At 30.1% G+C, this 25,439-nt stretch overlaps 1 protein-coding gene and 1 long non-coding RNA gene across 3 annotated transcripts in view; one reads left to right on the top strand and one right to left on the bottom strand.

Annotated features, from left to right (window-relative positions):
- LOC142226095 (uncharacterized) overlaps nucleotides 1-25,439 on the top strand; it is an 87,767-nt gene that overhangs the window by 37,818 nt on the left and 24,510 nt on the right. The window lies entirely within an intron of this gene.
- On the bottom strand, nucleotides 12,279-12,637 carry LOC142223897 (uncharacterized). Its single transcript, XR_012718947.1, has 2 exons — nucleotides 12,406-12,637; nucleotides 12,279-12,334 (listed from the first exon to the last, which is right to left on the bottom strand). It is a non-coding gene; the product is annotated as an uncharacterized LOC142223897 (long non-coding RNA).

Below are 25,439 nucleotides of genomic sequence, written 5' to 3'. Positions count from 1 at the left end.
TATAACCATCGTAAATTTCTGACTGGGTGTATTCTAATTTTAATTAATGTAAAGTCATGTCTTTATCTTAAAGAAGCTGTGTCTTTGGATCCAAGTAAACTTTTTTTTTGAGTGTAGAGAGCTCCGGATCACTGGGTAATGGGAGAGTGAGAATAGTTTAGGAGTAAATCCTGCAAAAACAAAATTGGTTCTCACGTAAGATTCCTAGATTCCCCTTAGATGGCATTGAGTGGGCATAATACCTCAGACTCACAGCAACCTTGTACTCACACTGAAAAAAATTTTGTCGTGAGGTCAAAGATTTCATGTCTTTTCCTTGTCCAAAAGTCGATAAACTTTTCAATGAAGTCGTATTGTCCTTATAAATAAGTGGTGTGACTTAAAAATGGGTATCTTAACATGAAAGAAAAAATGTATAGGCTAAGGTCAACTTGACTTTAATAATTTAGAAAAATTCTTTAAATTTAATGAAATTGTCTTTAAATTTTTTGTCTTTTTGCATCTTTACTACAAAGCAAAAAATCGTTCAAATATAGGACATGTTTTTCAAAACTTAATTTTAAAGAAGTTTTTTGCTTCAAACATAGCAAATTTCTGCTGGAAGTCGAGTCTTAATTTGGAAAATAAATTTGCCGTGAACTCGTTTTTAAAGGATATGTAGAAAAAAAGCTGAGAAAGCGAAAAATTAAAATTTGCTTCCTAGAAGCAAGTACACAAAACCCAATTTTAAAAGAGAATTGTGTCTTAAAAGTATCCTTACTTGTATTCTCCGCTTCTTTGGCTCGGAATCAATACCAAATTTTTTAAAGTAAAGACAAAATCTTTGGAACCGAGTATGCTTTTTTTTAGTGCATGCAAAAAGGCAAAAGTGGGGTGTAAAACAGTAAAACAACACTGGAGTGGCTACCATGGTTGCCACAGTTGGTAGAATTTTACCAAAAATGGTAGGTTGGTAGAATTCTGGATGATTTGGTAAATTTTCCAAAATATACCTCTCTAAATAAGAGTTACATCAATTTTCTATGGAAGTACAATTTTGACCAATTTTTCAATAACATTAAATTTTGACAAAATTTTCTATACAAAATAAAATTTTAACAAAATTTTCTATAGAAATAATATTTTGAAAAAATTTTCTATAGAAATAATATTTTGACAAAATTTTCTATAGAAATAAAATTTTGATAAAAATTCCTATAGCAATAAAATATTGAAAAAAAATTCTATAGAAACAAAATTTTGACGAAATTTTCCATAGAAATAAAATTTTGACGAAATTTTCCATAGAAATAAAATTTTAACAAAATTTTCCATAAAAATAAAATTTGGATTTTTTTAAGTTTGGTAGATTTTTGGTTAATCTTTTTCAAATTTTGGTAGATTATTTTTTGCACGAGTGGCAACAGTGGTGCTCAGAATTTCAACAACCAATGATTTTAAATAAAATTCAGCCAATGACGTGTTTTTTAAATATCAGGCTCAGTTAGTAAAACATGTACAGATTCTCCTAATATTATGTTCCATATATTGTCTTAAGAAATGCCACAAAATAATACCACATGTACATAATTACGTTGTTGTTTTAGAATTGTACGAACCAGTTCTTCTCTTTTAGTAAGTATTCACGTATTGGGCTAGGGAAAGTTTCTTAAAAATTTTATAAATAAAATTAAACAAACTATTTTTTGTTTTGTGTATAGAAGAAAATTCTTTTGAATTGAGGTCAAATTGGCTTTAATATGAGTGTTGCTTTTATATTCCGGGATTGGGCAACCCTGATGTTTCACTGCTAGCTGACAAAAGATACATCTCGCCCAAAAAATGCCCAGCAAAAAAAAGCGTCGCCAAAAAAGTAATTAAAATGTTATTTTTGGATCCGGAAGTGGTGCAAAATTGACGCAGAAGCGATAAATTTAACATGGGCTTGTCATAGGACGGAAGTCCTCCATATCAACAGCCGGTGTACTGAATTTGCATCACTTCTTTAGGTGTGATCCGAATTCAATGTTTTGGATGTAGAGTAAAAAATTCTGTGATATTTTGTCAAATAAATCATTTTTATAATTTTTAATGGATTCTAACGCTTGTCGGAAACATTTGAATCTAGTAATCTAAAATTTTTTCAATCTAAAAATTTTTTCAGATTGGAGTTAGCATTTTTTTTCGACAAAATTTAAAGAATTTGTACCATTTTATGAATTCTTAAACTGTTTTTGACCAATTTGAAACAAAAACATTTGAATTACCCATTAAAAATATTAAAAAAAAAAACATGTAATAAAAAATTGAATGAAAATAACTTCCTGTGTAGTTAAAATAAAGAACATCATTGGGCACGACTTTAAAAACACTTCCAAAAATGTTATCCCATAGATTTTCTTTATTTTAACTACACGACACTGAATTCGGATCACACCTTAAAAAGTGATGCAAATTCAGTGCAACGGCTGTTGAAATGCTGGACATCCGTCCTATGACAAGCCCCTGTTAAATTCATCGCTTCTGCGCCAATTTTCACTACTTCCGTATCCAAAACGAACATTTTCACTACGTTTTTGGCAGGGATGTTTTTTTACAGGGATGTTTGGACCATGTTAATATGTTAGAACATAAAACTAATATGCGTTGATGCAAACATCCCAGCAAAAAATGGAGCACTCTTTCAGCAGGATTGTAAGGGAGTACCAACTGTTTACAAAACAACCGAATCAGCGCTGATTTTTGTGGGCGATGTCCCGATTTATAGCAGCTTCTACATTGCTCCCTTTTATTGGAATTTTGCTCAGAAGTGATAATAATCTTGAGTGTAGCATTGTTGGCGTGAAGGAAACCTGCACTACCTTTCATGCATCCATACTGCATGAATTGGTTGCAATAACGTAAACGAATGATCATAAAGTAGTTTGATTACTCGTTTACGTTATTGCCACCTATTCATGCAGTGTGGATGCAATGCCTACTTTATTGTATACCAAAAAGCGCAACTAAAGTCTTACTGCTGAAGTATTTTTTGCTGGGGTATATTAATTTAGAAATTTCGTATAAATATACATATATATGTCGGATAGATCGAGAGAGAATAGAGAAAGAAAATAAAGATGACGACAGAGATAGATAACGAAACACATCAACACAGTGAGAAAATCAAATGAGAGCTTTTTTTGTGGACAAATGTGGTTGCATTCATTTTGGTATGGTATGTCTGACACATGAACGACTTTCCCCAAATATTCTGAACATTATTAAATTTACTGGAATTAACTATTTGGGGCTTTAAAAAAGATATGCTTAGGGTGAAACATATTATGTTTGGATAGTACAAACAATTTTAGACAAATTCTACATACAGAAACAGGGTATCACAGGGTATGGGTACACATCAGAAATTCAATTTGTTTGATTAAAGAAATTCTATACCAAAAACTGCTTTAGACCACAGTGCTTCTCGTTCAAGATGTGATCAGAATTATACTTTCTCATTTTATCTTTATTTTACAAATCGTAATGCTGATCAAGTTTAAAAAAGTCTTAAAATAAAGTAAGAATTTATTACAATTACCATGACCGTCGCATAATGCACCCGTAATAGCAAATAAACTAGCTGTAAACACCAACCAGTTTACATCAATGCCAAGCCAATAAAATCGTTTTGCATTCCTTTGCCCAACTGCAAGTATTTCGTTTGCATTTTCCAAAAAGTTGATGGCTGTCAATAAAAAACGCTAATGTCTCAATTATTTCAAATTGCCACAAAATGCTAAATCCATCTCTTTTGTCTATTCGATGATTGCATTTACGATAGTGGTGTTTTTCCTAATTGGGTCAGGTTCGGTGTTCATGTTTACCGCTGCCATAATGACCCACCAATTGTATTATTAAATTTTAATTTGGTTTATAATTCCAATGCCCTTAGGACACAAAAAATTGACCAATGGTAACAGTAGGTCATGAGTAGTGGGCTAGATGAATGTTTTGTATACCTTTTAATAGTAACAACTAACCATTAAAAGAGGTATCCCCCTGAATATTTTGATAATTGTAGCAACTATCTATCAGAATGAAAAATGACGCCAAAATCAAACTTCTGTTATAAGAAAATAAAATCGGTTATCATACAATCAGTGTAAACTATTCAGTAATACATATATAATTTCACGCGGGATATTAGTAAACAAGATTGAAGAAAAAGTCCTAAAGTCAAAAAATGGTTATTTATTATTATATATATATATATTTTTTTTTAATTAGGGTATGTATATTTCGAAAAATGTTTTATATTCGACATTGTAAATGGCTTAACATCAATGCTCACTACAATCTAATATATAGATTAATATATAGGTGTCATATATATTTATCATCCTCTTGATCTTTAGCAATCTAATAATAATAATTGGAATGAGTATTAATCCTATTCGTACCGAGCAGTGAGCTTGGATCACGTTTGAAATTAAAAGTTGCATTCTTGACTCTAAAAAAAATAATTACCTTAAAATGACACGAAAATTGTTTTGTTTCTTCCTTATGTTTTTAAACTAGAATTGTCTTTTTAATTTGCCTTATAATAAATAAAATATTCATTAGTTATCATCATTTATCGTTTTTTTACCAGTGTCTTATAGTCACTGCATTGAAAAAAATATTGTCGTGAGGTCAAAGATTTCATGTCTTTAAAATACGAAATCAAATTTTGCTTAGCATAGAAGACGCATCTCTAATATCTAATATAAAGTTTTTTTCCTTGTCCAAAAGTCGATAAACTTTTCAATGAAGTCGTATTGTCCTTATAATTAAGTGATTTGACTTACAAACGGGTATCATAACATGAAAGAAAAAATGTTTGAGCTAAGGTCAACTTGACTTTAATAATTCAGAAATATTTTTAATTAAATTTAATGTAATTGTCTTAGATTTAAATCGTTCAAATATAGGATATGTTTTTCAAAACTTTATTTTAAAGACGTTTTTTACTTGTAACATAGCATAATTTGTACTGGAAGTCGATTCTTAATTTGGAAAATAAAGTTGTCGTTAATTCGTTTTTAAAAGAATGAATAAAAAAAAGCGGAAAAAGCGAAAAATTAAATTTTGCTTCCTAGAAGCAAGTACACAAAACCCAAACTTAAAAGAGAATTGTGTCTTAAAAGTATCCTTACTTGTATTCTCCGCTTCTTTGGCTCGGAATCAATACCAAAATTTTTAAAGTAAAGATAAAATCTTTGGAACCGGGCATGCTTTTTTTCAGTGTGCATGGTACTTAACGTTACACATATATCTTGGTACGAATACACCCTAAAAAAAATCGCTTCTCTAACATATGTTCCATACATATTTTGCAGGAAACATATATATTATTGGATGCTGCCGAAACATTAATATGTTTGTTTTATGTGAACATATTGTGTGTTTGGAAGCATTTTGAGCCCAAAAATAGTATATGCTTGGAAGAATTTTCCCCAAAGAAGATTGTGCTCATTCCCTCACATAATTTTCATTTCCACGAAATTTTTTAGTTCTGTAATACAAATAATGTTGAAGAAATTATTCAATTTTATAGTTTTTTTAAATTTTATCTTTCGAGAATCGAACCGAGGACCATACAGTTTGTAAGCCATCACACTATCTACTGAGCTACGTAGCTGTTATGGCCATCAATAGACAATTATCGTTATAAGTTATATTTATGTAGCATAGTCTGCAGCGCCCACGAGCCGATGCAAACAAAACATTACTTAACATAAACATACATTTGTTGGCCACGTGGAGCAGTAGTTAGCATATCTGCCTTGCATGCAAAGGGTCGTGGGTTCAATCCCTGCTCCGACTAAACACCATTTTTTTTAATTTACGTTACACATTTATATTTATACTATATTAAATTTTTTAATAAAACTTCGAAATGTGGGTTATTAAAGATTTACAGTCAGAAACAGTGCTTGATATAAACGAAATGGACTGAGCTTTTGGATAAAATATCATTATTTTTTTTTATTGGAAAAATAACAATTTTGTAATAAAAAACTGTTTTTGGTATAAAAGTTTGAAATTTTGGAAGGAATTTAAAAACTCTAACAAAAAAAGAACGTGGAGTCGAGTATAAACATACATAAATAATTTTATAATATACACATAAATTTATTTAGGCGTGTGCAGTTTTTACTAGCATTTAACACCATTTTAAATGCATTTAAAACTTATCGTTTTGTACTTAATTTCATTTTTACCTTTAAGGCCGGCATTAAGTTGGCATTATTGCTCTAAAATGACCCTGTTTTGCCTTTTACTTTTCTTTAATAATTCATTTTAAAGAAAATAAACTTTTTCATTTGTTGTAGCTGCAAAACTCGAACTTAATGCACGCTTTTATATTTGAAGGTGTCCGTCAAGTCCTCTTGGACTACTTATTAATAAAGGGGAACTAAACTTTGTTTTTATACATTTTACTGTTTAATTTTTCACTGTTTCCTCCTTTTTTCATTTTACTGTCCCAACTCTAAAAAGAGTATAGTGCCCTTTTGTTATTTTTATGAAGATCCCCTTGTAATTTTTGTATATATTTCAACCGTTTCGTTTTAATTTCCTTTGTCTGAATATTTTCACTTACTCCTCGTACGTTCCGATTTCTTTTAACAAACCGAGAAAAAAATTGTGCCCATAATGCCAAAATGATAAACAAAACACATGTCCACACATACATAAAATGCTGCTCTCAAGACGAAAACACATGCTGTTTTTTTTTTTTTTTTTATGTCTATTCTCTTTACTCCGAATACTCATTCTAATATTCAAATTAAATAATATTTAGACTTAAGCATATCAAATTTTTGGCCTTATCATAAAAATGTTTTCCGAAACAACATACAAGCGGTTTCACAGAAGTTGCTCTCTTTTGATTCTGTGTTATGTTGATATCTTTCGGTTTCCATCTCTATTTCTTTCTCTCTATACTCTCTCTCTCTCTCTCTCTCTGTCGCTCTCTGAATAAAATATCACAACATATATATGTTTACTCGAAATTTGTAAATGTATATATATTTACATTCACACATATTGTTTTTATGTAACATTCATGCCCCAAACATAATATATTCTAACATACTAACATATGTGTCCCAAACATTTAGAGTTAGTTTAGGAACATTACATGTTTGCACTTAAATATATTGTGTTTAAAAATTGTGCCCGAACACACATTTTGTTTATATCGGAGCATATGAAAAACATATTTTTATAACAGTGTAGACTGAGACATGTAGACTGCTTGACACAATCTCTTTTAAATTTGACTTTTGAGTACTTGACACCAGGCAACAAATCTTAATTTTTTTGCATTCTTCAGCTTTTTTCTTCATGTGCTAACAAAATCCCTTAATAAAGTGTTAAAATTCCAAATTCGAAATCAATTGCAAGTAGAAATTATGCTATGTTTCAAGTAAACACCGACTTAAAAATAAAGTGTTGAAAGACATTTCGTATTCTGGAACGCTTTATAGTTTTGTAGTCAAGATTCTAAAGTCAAGAAATTTGGAGAGTTTTTAAGAAATATTACAACCAAGTTGACCTTAGACAAACAACATTTTGTTTCATGTTAATACGAGTATAGCCATTTTTAAGTTGAACCGTTGGGATACCAAAGTTACTACAAGTACACAAAAAAGATACCGGTTCTTTAAAATGAAAACATTTTAGGGAGCGATATCTCAACAAAGATATTCATGTACAAATAAATACTTGTAGAGACCCAAATTATGACAGATACTTAAAAACTAATGGTTTTTTAATTTAAAAAAGTTTAAAACCAAAGATACAACATATAAGATAATTTTATAAAAATCTTGTTTATCAAATTTTTGAAGCATTTTCATCTTTTCCTTACTTCAAAGATGTATGACTTAAACGGAGGGATGCAAATTTCAAAAATTTGTGTCATAAATTTAAAGCAAAACAAATTTTAATGCTTTAACTAAAATGTCTACATATTAATGAAATTTGTCCTTAATATCGTGTAAATTGTATATCCTATAATTTAGATTGAAGCATTTTCAATTAGAAATTACTTGAATGAATTAATTTCGTGATTGAAACCAAAAACTATGTTTTCCTATGTAACCATTTTCGTTTTAGCCATTACTTCCAACATGAAATTAATTTTAAGTTTCGTTAAGTTTATGTTAAGCCACTGAAAAACTTTCGGTCGAAACTGGGATTGAACGCAGGCATGCTAATCATTGCACCACGATAGATCCTATCCCATTGAATACCAATATATTCCCAGCAAAAAAAGCGTCTCCAAAAAAGTAATGAAAAATGTTCTTTTTGGATCCGGAATTGGTGCAAAATTGACGCAGAAGCGAAGAATTTAACATGGACTTGTCATAGGACGGAAGTCCTCCCTTTCAACAGCCGTTGCACTGAATTTGCATCACTTCTTTAGATGTGATCCGAATTCAATGTTTTGGATGTAAATAAAAAAAATTCTGTGCTATTTTGTCAAATAAATAATTTTTATAATTTTTAATGGATTCTAACGCTTGTCGGAAACGTTTGACCTCAAATATTTTCAAAAATTCACAATTTTTTCAGATTGGATTTAGCATTTTTTTCGACAAAATTTAAATGATTTGTACCATTTTATGAATTCTAACTCTGTTTTTAACCTATTTGAAACAAAACAGTTAAAATTACCCATTAAAAGTATGAAAAAAACAAGTTATAAAAAATTGAATTAAAAGAACTTCCTGGGTAGTTAAAATAAAGAACATCATTGGGAGTGCATCTTTTGCAAGTGCTTTTAAAGTTGTGCCTTTGGAAGAACTTCCAAAATTTTTTTGCTGGGTTGTTATTGAATTGGAAATTTAATCACCACAATTTTTAACTACAAATTTTTCCATCAAAATATGAAATTTTCTCAAACATCCAGTATGTAAATCATTGACATAGCATCTTAAACAATGTCTTTATCACAAAGTCTGGCCTATACGGCTATAAATCTATATATTGTAGAATTGACATAATTGGCTTCACTCAGATTAAGATCATTTGAATTATTTGATTTTTGGAATAAATTAGTTTAAAGATCCTTCTATCACTTAATTTAACCTATCTGGAACCACGTATATCTCACTACTAATATTAAAAACAAAAAATACAATAATTTCCAATTATTATTATCTATAATACATAGTAGGTATTTCATTGAAGTACTCATTTATTTATATACTTATTGCACAAGTTCTTTTATTTATTTCCAACTAAATTTCACCAACAAATCAAGGTTAATATGTATGAATGATTCATACGAATATCTCTTCATCCATATCCTATTTTTGTTCTTTTTATTTATTTTGGAATTTCATCCTTTGGTGCAGAGAATCTGCATCATTTGTGGCAAGATAGCTGAGTGGCTTTCTTGTTTGTTTCGTCTATTATCCAATGCATTTCTTCGACTAAGAGGGAATTATTGAAATTAAATAAGCAAACATGACCTCCAGCTCGATGATTTAATCTTTTAAATTGTTATGATGATAAACGAATGAGGCTCTTGACGATATTCTTTTCGTAATGCAAATGAATAATTGAAAGAAATTTAGAATAAAAGCAATCGGAATTTGCCATTCAATTTCCAAACTCAAATAGCATATAAAGGAAAGTTCTATGTTCGGTTCCCGCAACAAAATGCAAAGACTGACATGAAGACTATTGTATTTATTTTTTATGTAAATATGAAAATGTTCAACACATTGCCTTCATAATACTTATTCTTTTGAAATTAATTTATTCAAAACACTAACCGTAAAGCACTCAAAACTAAAATAATTCTGGCCCACTCAACCAACTTTTAGACAAACAGAACATGATTTCCTTTCCGCTGTAAGAAAATCTTTTTTGTTTGGGGGAAGTATAGAATTTTTGTGATAAACAGTTCACACTCAAGACAATAGAACCGACCAGGAAAGAAAATGTATGTTAATTTTAGAAATTTTAAACATAACTGTATTACAAAGGCCAATATCACATTAATAAACAAAAAATTGGATTTCAAATCTGCAAAAATGTCTTTAGAGCAATACGAAGTTCAAGATGGGCGCATTTGTAGTAAAGTTTAAAAAATTCAAAACTATTTTGTGGAAAATGTAAAAATCTTTATGCTTCATTTGTGAATAATTTTTGTTTTATTTTCAGTTTATTTAATTAAATATTAATGTCTACACTGTTAGAAAAATATATGTTTTTCATATGTTCCGATATAAACAAAATGTGTGTTCGGGCACAATTTTTTAAACACAATAAATTTAAGTGCAAAAATGTAATATTCCTAAAGTAGCATTAAATGTTTGGGACACACAGTTATGTTTGGGACAAGAATGTTTCATAAAAATAATATGTGTGAATGTAAACATATATAAATTTAAAAAAATTTGAGTAAACATATATACGTTGTGATATTTTATTCAGAGTGCGACAGAGAGAGAGAAAGAATAGAGAAAGAAATAGAGAAGGAAACCGGGAGGGTTGACGAAAGATATAAACATAACACAGCGAGAGAATCAAAAGAGAGCAATTTCAGTGAAACTGCTTGTATGTTGTTTCGGAAAACTGTTTTATGTGTTCATTTGTTTTGGCTATGCTCTTGGCATGTTAATAAGGTTTCGCCAAAAATTTGATTTGCTTAAGTCTAAATATTATTTAATTTTAATATTAAATTGTGTATTCGGAGTAAAGAGAATAGACATTCGGAACGAAGAGAATAACCATTAAAAAAACAGTATGTGTTTTTGCTTTGAGAGCAGAAATTTAAGTATGTGTGGACATGTGTTTTGTTTATCATTTTGGCATTAAGTCAAAAAATTTAGGAAGAGAGGAAATTAAGAACAGTGGAATATATATAAAAATTACAAAGGGATTTTCAGAAAAAAAATAAGTTTAGTTCTTCATCATTAATAAGTACTGCAAGATGAGGTGACGGGCACTTTCAAAAATAAAGCTCGAGTTTTGCCGCTAAAATTATTCTTCAGTTTAGCGGTAAAACTCGAATTTCTAAAAGCAGAATAATATAACTTTGTTGGTAAATTCTATTATAGCTTGGTGGGGAATGATCCAAAATAACAATTGAAAAAGTTTATTTTCTTTAAAATGAATTACTAAAGAAAAAAATGAAGCTCCGTTAGTGCTACGTTAGCTAACAAACTTTTAAACCGTGATATCTACATATCTGTCATCTCGCATATATATTCTATATGCGAGTTAGAAACTTAACTGCTGAAAATTTTTCAGTTAAAGTTAACCGGAGAAAAGATATTTCCATTTTACTTTCTGTTAACTGGCAGTTAAAGCCTAACGGAGTTACATGAAAATGGCCGTAAATATGATAAATTTAAATGCATTTAAAATGGTGTTAAATGCTAGTAAAAACTAGTTCATGCCTAAATAAATTTATGTTTATTTTGTAAAATTATTTATTTTTATACTCGACTTCACGTTCTTCTTTTGTTAGAGTTTTTGAATTTCTTCGAAAATTTCAAACTTTTATACCAAAAACATTTTTTGTTACAATTTTTTTTTGTTTTTTTTTTTTTTGCAATAAAAAATAATATTTTAGTGCCGGTACTTGTCGTAGGATAATTTTCATGCGGATCCAAATAAATTTGATAGCTTAAACAGCTTCTGGAATGCCGAAGAATCAATTCTTGTACTAACATATACAGATGATAAGATTTGTAGTCTTATACACACAAAAAATTTTTTTTTGATTTCAATCAAGAAAATCGCGGATTCAATCATTTTTTTAATTGAAATGTCTTCAATCACGAAAATGATAGTATCAATCACCCATTTTGATTGAAAACCAACACGATTTTCAATTAAAAATTTAATTGATTGAATCAATTAAAAACGTGATTGATTTTTTACATAAAATTCAATCACAGTTTTAATTGAATCAATTAAAATTTTAATTAATTTCGCCAATTTCAATTAAATAATTAATTGAAATTGGCTATAAATTTCGATCAACAAAATTATATATTGCGACCCCAAAATCGTATTTAGTTTTATTTGAAATAAAAGAAAATATGTGTTTCTTATAAAACATATTTAATATATTATTATTTTTTGAATTATGAAATAGACAAATAAATTTTGTTCTTGTCATTTGTGTTTTGTTCTAACATAACTTACAAATACAATTATTATAAATAACAAGTATAGGGTGAAAAAAAAACTATATAAATCATTCACTTCCTTATCATAATAACCATGTCAGCATGTTCCTTCTAATATGTAGATGCGCCTAGATTTCCAATAAATCAGCAGTCTGTAAGCTAAATAAGTTTTTCTGAAAAAAAAAAAACAGAATAATTCGAATTTAATTTTGTTCAATTAAAAGTTAATTTTGTTAAACATTACCTGCATAGAATATCAAGTTCAATTCTTAGTTCCAGGTTGCAGATTTATAATCTTCTTTTGCAGTTGTAGTCTTTTAGCATAAAAAGGTGTATTAAGGAGCTCGGTAATTTAATTTTAGTAACAATTCCTTTCCAAATCCACACATTGAAATCGTCTATTAAAATTTGAACCAATCAAAGACAAAAATAGTGGGAAAGCAATGTAATATTTGGTATTATATTGATGATACTTTGCAAATTCTGGAAATAGAAAAAAATTATAAATGGAAAATACATATTTTTATTATTTTCGGATATTTTTCATATTTTTAAATCTAAAAGAAAGAACTTTTTACCATTACATAATTCAGCTCATTAGTTTATATACCAGATATACTGCTCTCTACTTGGGTTCAAACTGCAAAAGGCAGGTAAAACAAAAATGCAATTTAATGCCAACGCCACTTCGCAACTTCAAGGTGAATCTTCCAACAAACCCATACCGCTCTTGGTTTTAAGAAAACTAGGAGTGAAAAAAATTTATAATTTTAAAAGATCAATACTGTACCCACTTTTTTATTGCAAGCATATTCTTATATATTTGATAAAATGATGGAGTTGATGGGATTGATTGGTCAATTTCACGAAATAATATTGGTCACTAAAAGAAATGAATAAAAAATATATTATTTTAGTCCGTTTAATGTAAACAGGCTTCAATGGAAAACGGTATTCACATTTCACAATTTCTTACCTTTAATAAACGTAGATTGTTTTCCAATTTTACAATACCACAAAACACAAACACAGGTAATTTCAAATGCGTTCTCTCATATATTTTTTTCAAACATTTACCACGTGGCCGTTTGTTGTTGCACACTTTGTTTATTTCAACCCTTTGCTATGATTTGTTGTTGCGTTCAAAATATTTATGCACACATTTTGAATGCAGCAGACAGAATGTCGCCAATCATGTTTTTCAATTTACGCGAAAAACAAAAACCCAACCGTTCGTTACGAGTTACTTCCACAGACTGATCTCTCCATCATACATTGTTGAATAAATACCTATTCTCTTGTTCTCTTTTCGCTCTTTCCATTTCTCAAAATTATTCAGTTTCAATCACAAAGGTGATTGGATCAATCACATGTGTAATTGGAAACGGAAAAAATGTCAATCACGTTTGTAATTGAAAATTATTTCCGAATTGATTAAAAAATTGATTGAATCAATTAATATTTTAATTGGAAACGTAACAAATATCAATCATTTTTTTAATTGGTTTTTATTCGGATTTGATTAAATAATTAATTGAATCAATTAACATATTAATTGAATCCGTTTCCAAATTCAATTAAGTGTTTAATTGAAAAAAATTTGGTGATAATTTTTTGTGTGTATCGAAGACTTTGTAAATAGATTTCCACATAAACTGGAAACTCTTATTTACTTTGTTGCTTTTTGTCAGAATGTTAACATAAACTACCCACTTAATTATTCTTCCATTAAATTATTGCTCGAAAACATACACTTCAACAATATTCATTGATGTATAAGTAACTAATTATCTTGAAATAAATGTGGCACATTTCCGTTGCTGATATTGTTTGGGAAAATGTCACCACACATTACGTATACAGAGATGAAAAAAGAGAGGAGACATACACAATGTTCATGTATGTTTTAGGTTTTTTAGTTTCTTTTTTGTACAGTGTATATTTATTATTAATTACACAAACGTGACAATAACACGTTTCGCTCAAGCAGCTGGTATTGACATCGGAAAGGACAAGTGGTTGGTTATTCGCTGCCACATATAAATGCGCCCTCAGTATATCTTATGCGAGCATATATCGAAATCAAATCAGAGAATTTATAAACATTATGTTAAGCGCATTTGTTCACGACTGATACGAGTGGACAGTGTGTTACTCATAACTTGCGCATATGTACATATATGTTCGTATAGGTTTATATGAGTTCCGGTGAATGATTTGTAATAGAAAGCTCTGTACACGCTCACAAAAAATCGCTTCTGTAACATATACTCCCAAACATATTTTGCTTCAACCATATACATTTTTGGGTATTGCCCAAACATTTATATGTTTGATCTCTTTCAATATATAATATGTTTGAAAGCATATTGGTCTAAACAATATATGTTTGGGTAGTCTAAGTTCCAAACATTTTGTATTTTTGCATCCAAATTCAATAATGTTGTCTTCCAAAAAACAATATGTTATTATGTGAACATATAATATGTTTGGAAGCATTTTGCACCCAAAAATATTATATGCTTAAAAAAATTCTCCCAAACAATATTGTGCTCAAAATTTTATTTATTTATTTATATATTTACAATCATAATTAATTATGAAAATAAAAAGGTAACATAGGTTTTCGACCTGAATGCTCAAAATTTTGTTTCTGCCTAATTGTATATTCCCTCACATCTTTCTCACTTCCACGAGATTTTTTAGTTCTTAGCACCATTTTCTGTAATACAAACATTGTAGAAGAAATTATTCAATTTTATGATTTTTTTTATTTTAATTTTACCTTTTGCGGGACGGGGATTCGAACAGCGGACCACACAGTTTGTAAGGATCAAAGAAGTAGCTGATCAATTGCCCAAGGGAAAATAAAATGTTAATTTTGTAATAACAAGCAACAACCACCAACTTAATTCAATATCGCTCCCTGTTAAATAGCGCTCCAAGCTACTAAACACATATATATTTATAGGCTATTTCTAAATTAATATATGTTTGCATCCAAGCATATTATATTTACAAACATTTTATGTCCCAAACATAATATGTTCTAACATATTAACATATATGTCCCAAACATGTTATGCTAGTTTATGAACATTATATGCTTGCACTCAAAAATATTGTGTTTAAAAATTTGTGTTCCAAACATATAATGTTTATAGCCAAACATATGAAAAACAGTCTTTTTCATCCGTGTACCCACTTAATTATTCTTCCATTAAATTATTGCTCGAAAACATACACTTCAACAATATTCATTGATGTATAAGTAACTAATTATCTTGAAATAAATGTGGCACATTTCCGTTGCTGATATTGTTTGGGAAAATGTCACCACACATTACGTATACAGAGATGAAAAAAAGAGAGGAGACATACACAATTTTCATGTATGTTTTAGGTTTTTTATTTTTTTTTTGTACAGTGTATATTTATCATTAATTACACAAACGTGACAATAACACGTTTCGCTCAAGCAGTTGGTATTGACATCGGAAAGGACAAGTGGTTGGCGATTCGCTGCCACATATAAATACGCCCTCAGTATATCTTATGCGAGCATATATCGAAATCAAATCAGAGAATTTATAAACATTATGTTAAGCGCATTTGTTCACGACTGATACGAGTGAACAGTGTGTTACTCATAACTTGCGCATATGTACACTCTTAGAAAAATATGTTTTTCATATGTTCTGATATAAACAAAGTGTGTTTCGGGCACAATTTTAAAACACAATATATTTAAGTGCAAACATGTAATGTTCCTAAACTAACACTAAATGTTTGGGACATCTATGTTAATATGTTAGAATATATTATGTTTGGGGCATAAATGTTTCATAAAAATCATATGTGTGAATGCAAACATATATAAATTTACAAATTTCGACTAAACATACATATGTTGTGATATTTTATCCAAAGCGACAGAGAGAGTATAGAGAAAGAAATAGAGATGGAAACCGGGAGAGTTGACGAAAGATATCAACATAACACAGCGAAAGAATCAAAAGAGAATAATTTCTGTGAAACCGCTGGTATGTTGTTTCGGAAAACTGTTTTATGATAAGGCCAAAAATTTGATATGCTAAGTCTAAATATTATTTAATTTGAATAAAGAGAATGGACATTCGGAACCAAGAGAATAGACATTTGAAAAAAAAGCCTGTGTTTTCGCCTTGAGAGCAGCATTTTATGTATGTGTGGACATGTGTTTTGTTTATCATTTTGGCATTATGGGCACAATTTTTTCTTGGTTCGTTTAAAGAAATCAGGGGTCTTCATAAAAATAACGAAAGGGCACTATACTCTTTTTAGAGTTGGGACAGTAAAATGAAATAAGGAGGAAATAGTGAAAAATTACACAGTAAAATGTATAAAAACAAAGTTTAGTTCCTCTTTATTAATAAGTAGTCCAAGAGGAGTTGACGGACACCTTCAAATATAAAAGCGGGCATTAAGTTCGAGTTTTGCAACTAAAACAATTTAAAAAGTTTATTTTCTTTAAAATGAATTAATTATTAAAGAAAAATAAAAGGCATTTTAGACCGATGGTGTTAAATGCTAGTAAAAAACTGTTCACGTCTAAATAAATTTATGTTTATATTATAAAATTATTTATGTATGTTTATACTCGACTCCACGTTCTTCTTTTGTTAGTTTTTGAATTCCTTCCAAATTTTAAAGTTTTGTACCAAAAACAGTTTTTTGTTACAAAATTGTTATTTTTGCAATAAAAAAATAATATTTTATCCAAAAATCAATCAATTTCGTTTATATCAAGCACTGTTAATGACTATAAATCTTTAATAACCCACATTTCGAAGTTTCATTATAAAAATTTAATATAGTATAAATATAAATGTGTAAATTAAAAAAAAAGAAAAAAGTGTTCGGTCGGAGCAGGGATTGAACCCACGACCCTTTGCATGCAAGGCAGACATGCTAACCACTGCTCCACGTGGCAAACAAATGTATGTTTCTGTTAAATAATGTTATGTTTGCATGGGCTCGTGGGCGCTGCAAACTATGCTATATAAATGTAACTTATAACGATAATTATCTGCTGGTGACCATGACAGCTACGTAGCCCAGTGGATAGTGTGTTGGCTTACAAACTGTATGGTACTCGGTTCGATTCTCCGTGCAGGCGAAAGGTAAAATTTAAAAAAATTATGAAAGTGAATAATTTCTTCAACATTATTTGTATTACAGAGAAAGGTGCCAAGAATTAAAATATTTCGTGGAAGTGAAAATAACGAGTATGTTAGGGAATGAGCACAATCGTCTTTGGGAAAAATTCTTCCAAGCATATAATATTTTTGGGCTCAAAATGCTTCCAAACATATAATATGTTCACATAAAACAAACATATTAATGTTTCGGCAGTATCCAATAATATATGTGCTTCCTGCAAAATATGTTTGGAACATATGTTAAAGAAGCGATTTTTTTTGAGGGTGTACATATATGTTCGTATAGGTTTATATGAGTTCCGGTGAATGATTTGATTTGTAATAGAAAGCTCTGTAGTATGTCGCAGCTTATGGCATTCCTTTTTTCTATCAAAACTCTGATATACGAGTATGACGACGATTACGTATATGTTTATCCAACTAGATAGTACCTACATTTACAAAAAATTTAAATATATTGAGAAGGTAATATTAGTTTTCCGTGAAACTTTATAGAATAATTGAAAAGTCACCTGATACATGGATAATGCAACTTTAGTTAAATCCATCCAATTTTTGGTTAGTCAAAATCTGTAACGTGTATACATTTGATAACAGTCAGATCATTAGGTTATGAATTAGATGTTCATAAACTAGTATAAAATGTTTGGGACGTATATGTTCATATGTTAGAACATATTGTGTTTGGAAAATAAATTTTTAATAAAAATAATATGCGTGGATGTAAACATATATTAATTTAGAACTTTCTTCCTATATACATATATATCTTTAGTAACGCCAGATAGAGCGAGAGAGAATAGAGAAAAAAAATAAAGATGACGGAGATAGATAATTATTTTTGAATATTTAAGTTGGAGACTTCACAATCTGGCAGACACCTCGCTCAGATTTGACTATAAATTCAGTCAAACATGTAACAAGTTTGGGGTCATGAACACGACCGATTCTTGAAATATCACAATTTTGGCTCAAAAACTAGTAATAAGGCATCAAATATTTTAAATTAATTGAGTGAAACAAATGAAAGATTGGTATCTGGCATTTTCTTTTCAGTAACTTAATACAATTAAATCAATTTTGCTACAACAATTTTCACAGTTTCAAAAATTTTAAAACGAGTTGCATTCAGACTTCTTTCAAATTCCCGATTCTCTGAAAAAGAATTACTATTTACTTTTAAGTAAAACTTTCTAAAATTCAATATGGCGTTTTCATTTTCTCAAAGTATTTTCTTATTAAAAAGAGTTTGAAATAAAATCTAAGGATCCTGTAAGTATTTTTCACATTTACTACGTTTTATACAGGTATATGACGTTTTCGACGTTTTCGACGTTTACAACTACACACCGAACTTGAGATTTTAAATGGACAATCGTTATCCCATTTAAATGTAATTTGGTCAGCACCTGAAAGATGTGAACAAGATAATCAGTGAATTTGGTCGACGGGTGCCCTACACACCGAACTCCAGATTTTAAATGGACAATTTTTATTCCATTTGTCTGTAATTTGGTCAGCACCTAGAAGATGTGAACAATATAATTTTTATTGGACAAAATTATTATTATTTCAAATTGTACCAAATAGGTCAGTGTAGTACAATTGTACTTTTAGAAAGTGGTATGTTCCAAATTTAGTACAAAAGTACCAACTTTAACATCCCTGGTAAATGGTGCTCTATCTGAGAAATATATTTTTTCGGATGTGCTTGCATTCATTTTGGAATGCGTCTGCACATGAATTTTTGGCGAATGAATGCACCAAAATTTGAAATGTTTGAAAAAATGATATGATTGGGATGAAATATAATATGTTCGCATTGTAAAAACATTTTTTTGTTTGAACAAATTCCGGAAATATATATGCTTGAAGCAAAATATGTTTGGGAGTATATGTTACAGAGGCGATTTTTTCTTATGAGGATGTAAGACCAGATAATGGTGACAACTAGATCAGATAATGCTGTATATGTCATACCACTGCCTATGTACAATTATAGATTGTAGTTCACACTCTTTTGTTTATATATATATATATATATATATATATATATATATATATATATATATATATATATATATATATATATATATATATATATATATATATATATATATATATATATATATATATATATATATATATATATATATATATATATATATATATATATATATATATATATATATATATATATATATATATATATATATATATATATATATATATTGATCTTTGTGCATTCACCAAAGGAATTCGAATCACACCTAAGGAGATTGATTAAACTATGGCGATCTAAAGTTCTTGGCAGAATATGACTTTTTTACACCTAGACCCCTCCACAAACTGTTGGTGCCAAGTCATCTGCGTATTCTAACACCTTTTATCCTTTATTTTTCTAAGAGTAGTAGAATCTATTAAGCAACATTCCAAACTAAACTAACTAAAGGTAACAAATCATGTGATAGACTCCCTTCAACTAAAATCTATTTCATCTGCACAATGATGATGGAATTGGTTCCGTTTTTGAAGAATATTTCGCGTATGTTATTTCCATTAGAAATTAACATATAAGACCCAAAGTCATCCCACCCCCAAATCTGTACTGTGGAAATTCGCTGATGTATAGCTAGACTTGTGTAGATTGCAATCTAGCATTTTCTTTTCAATCACTTAATAATACCAATTCTTTCGTCTTCAATAAACTTATATAAAATTGTAACAATAGTGCATAATTATTAATTTGGACGTAAAACCAGTCCGCATTAATATCAGACTAACATAAAATTAAAACTAAGACCTCATCAAAAAAAAGTAAATAGTTTTAGAACACTATGGAATTATCGACTTGAATATGAATATTTTATATATATTCTAGTTATTATCACATACCTGAATTTTGTATGTTATTGTTCAATAAATATTTGGTTTGTCTGCGGCTAAATAAAATTATCAAAGTGGAACATATGGGATCTCAATAAAAATAATACCCATCGACAGATGTTCAGTGTGTCCCTGTTGATAAAAAGGTTCATTGAAAGCAATAGACCACCTATTATAATTGCACTTGTGAGTGTCTCTACAATAGCCATCAGTTAAAACATATAGTTCATGTATACAGCCATGAAAAGATATTGCTCTATTAGGGTGTACCGAAAATACACAATATTTGCGTCCAATTAGAAAATTTCATTGGATTGACATCTAGCAAATTGAACAAACACTGTATTGACGACAATGAAGAACATCATTTTTAGCTAAATTTGGCTTAATCGTGCATTGTGTGGCGATGCCCAATCTTCTTGGTACATGGTTTGCGACGCAAAATTTTTCAAAACCTGGAACTCACTTTTTTAACATATGCAACATGCAAAAATCAAAGTTCGTTTGATTTTGTTCCAACATACGCGAACATTATACTAGCCCTATAATAGCAGATTTGTCGCTGCAACGTGTTGTGTCGTAGAATTTTCCGACCGTGTACACAGGTAAAAAGTAAACTACATTATGGGAAAAATGAACTATCTCGTGCGAAAATTGAACTAAATTGTATTCCGAATTTTAAGATTCTTTAAATTGACGAAAATTTTCCGACATTTTTCTTTCTCGGAAAGAAAAAATGAACTAAAAATAAAGAAAAAATCTTAAGCGCCAGATCATTCCAATTTTAACAACGCTGTAGTTCATTCTTACTATTTTTGAGACGTGTACGAAAAAATTCTTCTGTTTTAGTTGGAATTGAACTACTTTACAATTCATTGAAATTTTATTGTCATTTAGTTCAATTTATTAAAAAATTTAAAATTAAAATTTTACAAAGTTCTAAAAATGAACTAAAACAAAATAAAATTGTAGGTGCTCATAACCCATATGCTAAAATAACCAAAATGCTGTTGCATGTTTGTTACCGTTACCATGGTGTAACGATTTATGGTGCGATACATCGCTTTCGGATTTTTGTGCTCGTCTACACACTGTTAGAAAAATATGTTTTTCATATGTTCCGATATAAACAAAATGTGTTTCGGGTACAATTTTTAAACACAATATATTTAAGTGCAAACATGTAATGTTCCTAAACTAGCACAGAATGTTTGGGACACATATGTTAATATGTTAGAATATATTATGTTTGGGGCATGAATGTGTGAATGTAAACATATATAAATTTACAAATTTCGAGTAAACATATATATGTTGTGAGAGTTAGTATAGAGAAAGAAATAGAGATGGAAACCGGGAGGGTTGCATAAAAAGATATCAACATAACACAGCGAGAGAATGAAATGAGAGCAATTTCTGTGAAACCGCTTGTATGTTGTTTCGGAAAACTGTTTCATGATAAGGCCAAACATTTAATATGCTTAAATCTAAATATTATTTAATTTGAATATTAGAATGAGTATTCGGAATAATAATGAATAGACATTCGGAACCAAGAGAATAGACATTAAAAAACAGCATATTTGTATTACAGAAAAAGATGCGAAGAACTCAAAAATGTCGTGGAAGTGAAAATTATGTGAGGGAATGAACACAATTTTCTTTGGGGGATTATTCCAAGCATATACTAATTTTGGACTCAAAATGCTTCCAAACATATAATATGTTTACATAAAACAAACATATTAATGTTTCGGCGGTGTCCAATACTATATGTGCTTCCTGCAAAATATGTTTGGAACATATGTTAGAGAAGCGATTTTTTTTTTTTGAGGGTGCAATAGGCAAAATATTATACTATTACAACTGAATTATATGACGACTTTTAATTTTCATTCCAAATAAACTCGGACGCAAATGACATTTTTGGATTGTAAACAATCAATAGCTGCCACTTATAGTTTGGCAGATATGTTAGTATGAACACTTTGTGTGTGCTGGCTGAATTTATTTCAAACCACCATCGATTTACATCTTCAATAATCCAAAAGTTTTTACAATTAGTACTAATATCCTAATGTTTACCATTAGACAGTGACAATAACGCAAAAATTAAATATTAAGGTTTTTAATAAAGTTGTATGAACCGTACATACGAATGTAGGGTTTCCTAAGAAATTGTATATAGAGCCACCCTAATTTTTACCCCTATTTCACGTTAAAGCATGCACACCATATGGTTCAAATGTTTACATGGGGTTGTATGAGTAATTTTTGTTTATTAGACGTCAGGTATACGCCACAGAGTACAAGTTAATTTATTTGTCATAACAATGAGTTTGTCAACAAAATGTGGAATGGAGTTTGAAAACAGGCATTGTAATCGGAACCAAAAGGTGGACTTTTTAAAAGTTGGAAAAAAATCGACTTTCCAATTTTGCAAAGGTCAATTTTGAATTTTTTCATTTTTCTAAATTTTGCAAACCTTAACTTTTCAACTTTTTTTTAATTTTGAGCTTTGATCTTCACATTACTGATTTAATTTCAGCTTAACCCCATATCTTGAATAAACTACAAGATGAGTTTAATTAATCGATGAAAAACTATCAATTACACGTACAATAGGAAATATTTACATCTTCTTCCTCTTTCCATTTAATGCCGTATTTTCGACTTTGTCGTTAAAAGTCGGTTTTGCCAAACAACAAATATCAAGTAGTCGATTTTGTGCAAAAGTTGATTAGTCGAATTTGAAGCCAAAAGCCGACATAAACTTTTTTTACTTTTTTTGACAAAGAATATGATTGCTATAATGTAGACACCCTTTTGTTATAGTGAACGCATATCCACGATTTAGGTGTGGTCCGAATCCAGAGTTTTGGGTGTGAATTGAAAAATGTTGTGATATTTTGATAAATAAACAATTTTTAATTTTTGTTTTTTGACAAAATTTTGGCGACAAAATGCTAAATCCATTCTATAAAAATTGCAAATTTTTGAAAATATTTGAGGTCAAACGTTGCAAACAAGCGTTAGAATGCATTCTTGCAATTTTTATAGAATGGATTTAGCATTTTTTCGCCAAAATTTTGTATAACTTGTGCCATTTTATTAATTCTTACTCTATTTTTAACCTATTTGAAACAAAAAAAGTTAAAATTACCCTTTAAAAAGCGAGTTATAACAAATTGAATCAAAAGAACTTTCTGTGTAATTAAAACAAGTATATACAGTAGTAAGTTCGGCCTGGCCGAATCTTAAATACCCACCACCATGAATCAAATATAATAGTTTTCTTTGAAAATTTCAGGGGGGTTTGATGACAGATATTTTCCCAAGCAGATAAGTTCAACCAGTACGCTTTCTGAATTTATAAGAACCATTTTTTGTTTGAGTTTTAGAGGAATCATAAACATCTCTTGTAAGTGTGCAAGAAAATTATGAAATAACGCCTTGATTTGAAATCTATAATCTATAATCGGATTTTCATCCCAATTATTTAAATGACTACGAGAAGTATAATCTGGAAATTTTGCATTCAGTTTCAAGCAATTTTCATGATCAGTGCGCCTTCTATATCCTCAATAAGTGAAATCGGTCCATATGGAGGTCCATATCGGTCCAAATGGACCGATAAAACTAAATCATATACACTTTGTTATGGGTCTAAAATGCCAGTATATTTTCAATTTGTGGCAAATCGGATAAAAAGTACAATTTCTAGAAACCCTAGGAGTTAAATCGGGAGTTCGGTGTAATGTGGGCTATACCAAAACATAGAAGGATACACACAGTATTCAGCACATTTAATTGTAGTTCTAGAATCTAGATCTCAAATCGGAGGGCCGGTTTATAAGGGGGCTATATCAAAAACTGTACCGATAATCAATATATTCGGCACAGATACCTCTAAAATACCTCTAGATTTCAAATTTCAGGCAAATTGGATAAAAACTACGGATTCTAGAAGCCCAAGAAGTAAATCTGGAGATCGGTCTATATGGGGGCTATATCGAAACATGGTCCGATAATCACCATTTTCGGCACATCTCTTTATGTTCCTAGAATACCTCTAGATTTCCAATTTCAGGCAAATTAGATAAAAACTACGGATTCTAGAAACCCAAGAAGTAAAAGCGGGAGATCGGTCTATATGGGGCTATATCAAAACATGGACCGATAATCATCATTTTCGGCACATCTCTTTATTTTTCTAGAATACCTCTAGATTTCCAATTTCAGGCAAATTGGGTAAAAACTACGGATTCTTGAAGCCCAAGAAGTAAAATCGGGAGATCGGTCTATATGGGGGCTATATCAAAACATGGACCGGTACTCACCATTTTCCACACACGTCTTTATGGTCCTGGAATACCTCTAGATTTCAAATTTTAGGCAAATTGGATAAAAACTACGGATTCTAGAAGCCCAAGAAGTAAAATCGGGAGATCGGTCTATATGGGGGCTATATCAAAACATGGACCGATACTCACCATTTTCGGCGCACCTCGTTAAGGTCCTAGAATACCTCTAGATTTCCGATTTGAGGCAAGTCGGATAGAAAATACACATTCTAGATGCCCAAGAAGCAAAATCGGGAAATCGGTCCATATTGTGGCTATACCAAAACATGGACCGAACCTAAAATACCTTTAGATTTCCAATTTCCGGCAAATTGGATAAAAACTCCAGTTTTTATAAGCCCATGACCCCAAATCGGGAGGTCGGTTTATATGGGGACTATATCAAAACTTGGACCGATATAGCCCATGTTCGAACTTGACCTGCCTGCAAACAAAAGACGAATCTGTGCCAAATTTCAGGACGGTAGCGCCATTATTGAAGGCTGTAGCGTGATTACAACAGACAGACAGACGGACATGCTTATATCGTCTTAGAATTTCTCCCTGATCAAGAATACTTTATATAGTCGAAAATCGATATTTCGATGTGTTACAAACGGAATGACAAACTTATTATACCCCCGTAACCATTCTATGGTGTGGGTATAATAAAGAACATCTTTGGGAGGACATTTTTGGAAGTACTTTTAAAGTTGTGCACTTAGAAGTACTTCCAAGATTTTTTTGCTGGGATGTAGTACAAAGTCTGACGAAGGAAGCTTGAGGAAGCAAAAAAAGAAGGAAAAATTCTGACAGTTTTTGGTTAAGTACACTGCTGGCATGTGGCA

The sequence above is a fragment of the Haematobia irritans genome, chromosome 2 (assembly GCF_050003625.1).
Source record: "Haematobia irritans isolate KBUSLIRL chromosome 2, ASM5000362v1, whole genome shotgun sequence".
Taxonomy (NCBI): domain Eukaryota; kingdom Metazoa; phylum Arthropoda; class Insecta; order Diptera; family Muscidae; genus Haematobia; species Haematobia irritans.
Note: the sequence above shows the minus strand (reverse complement) of the source record. Positions and strands in the feature narration are given on the sequence as shown.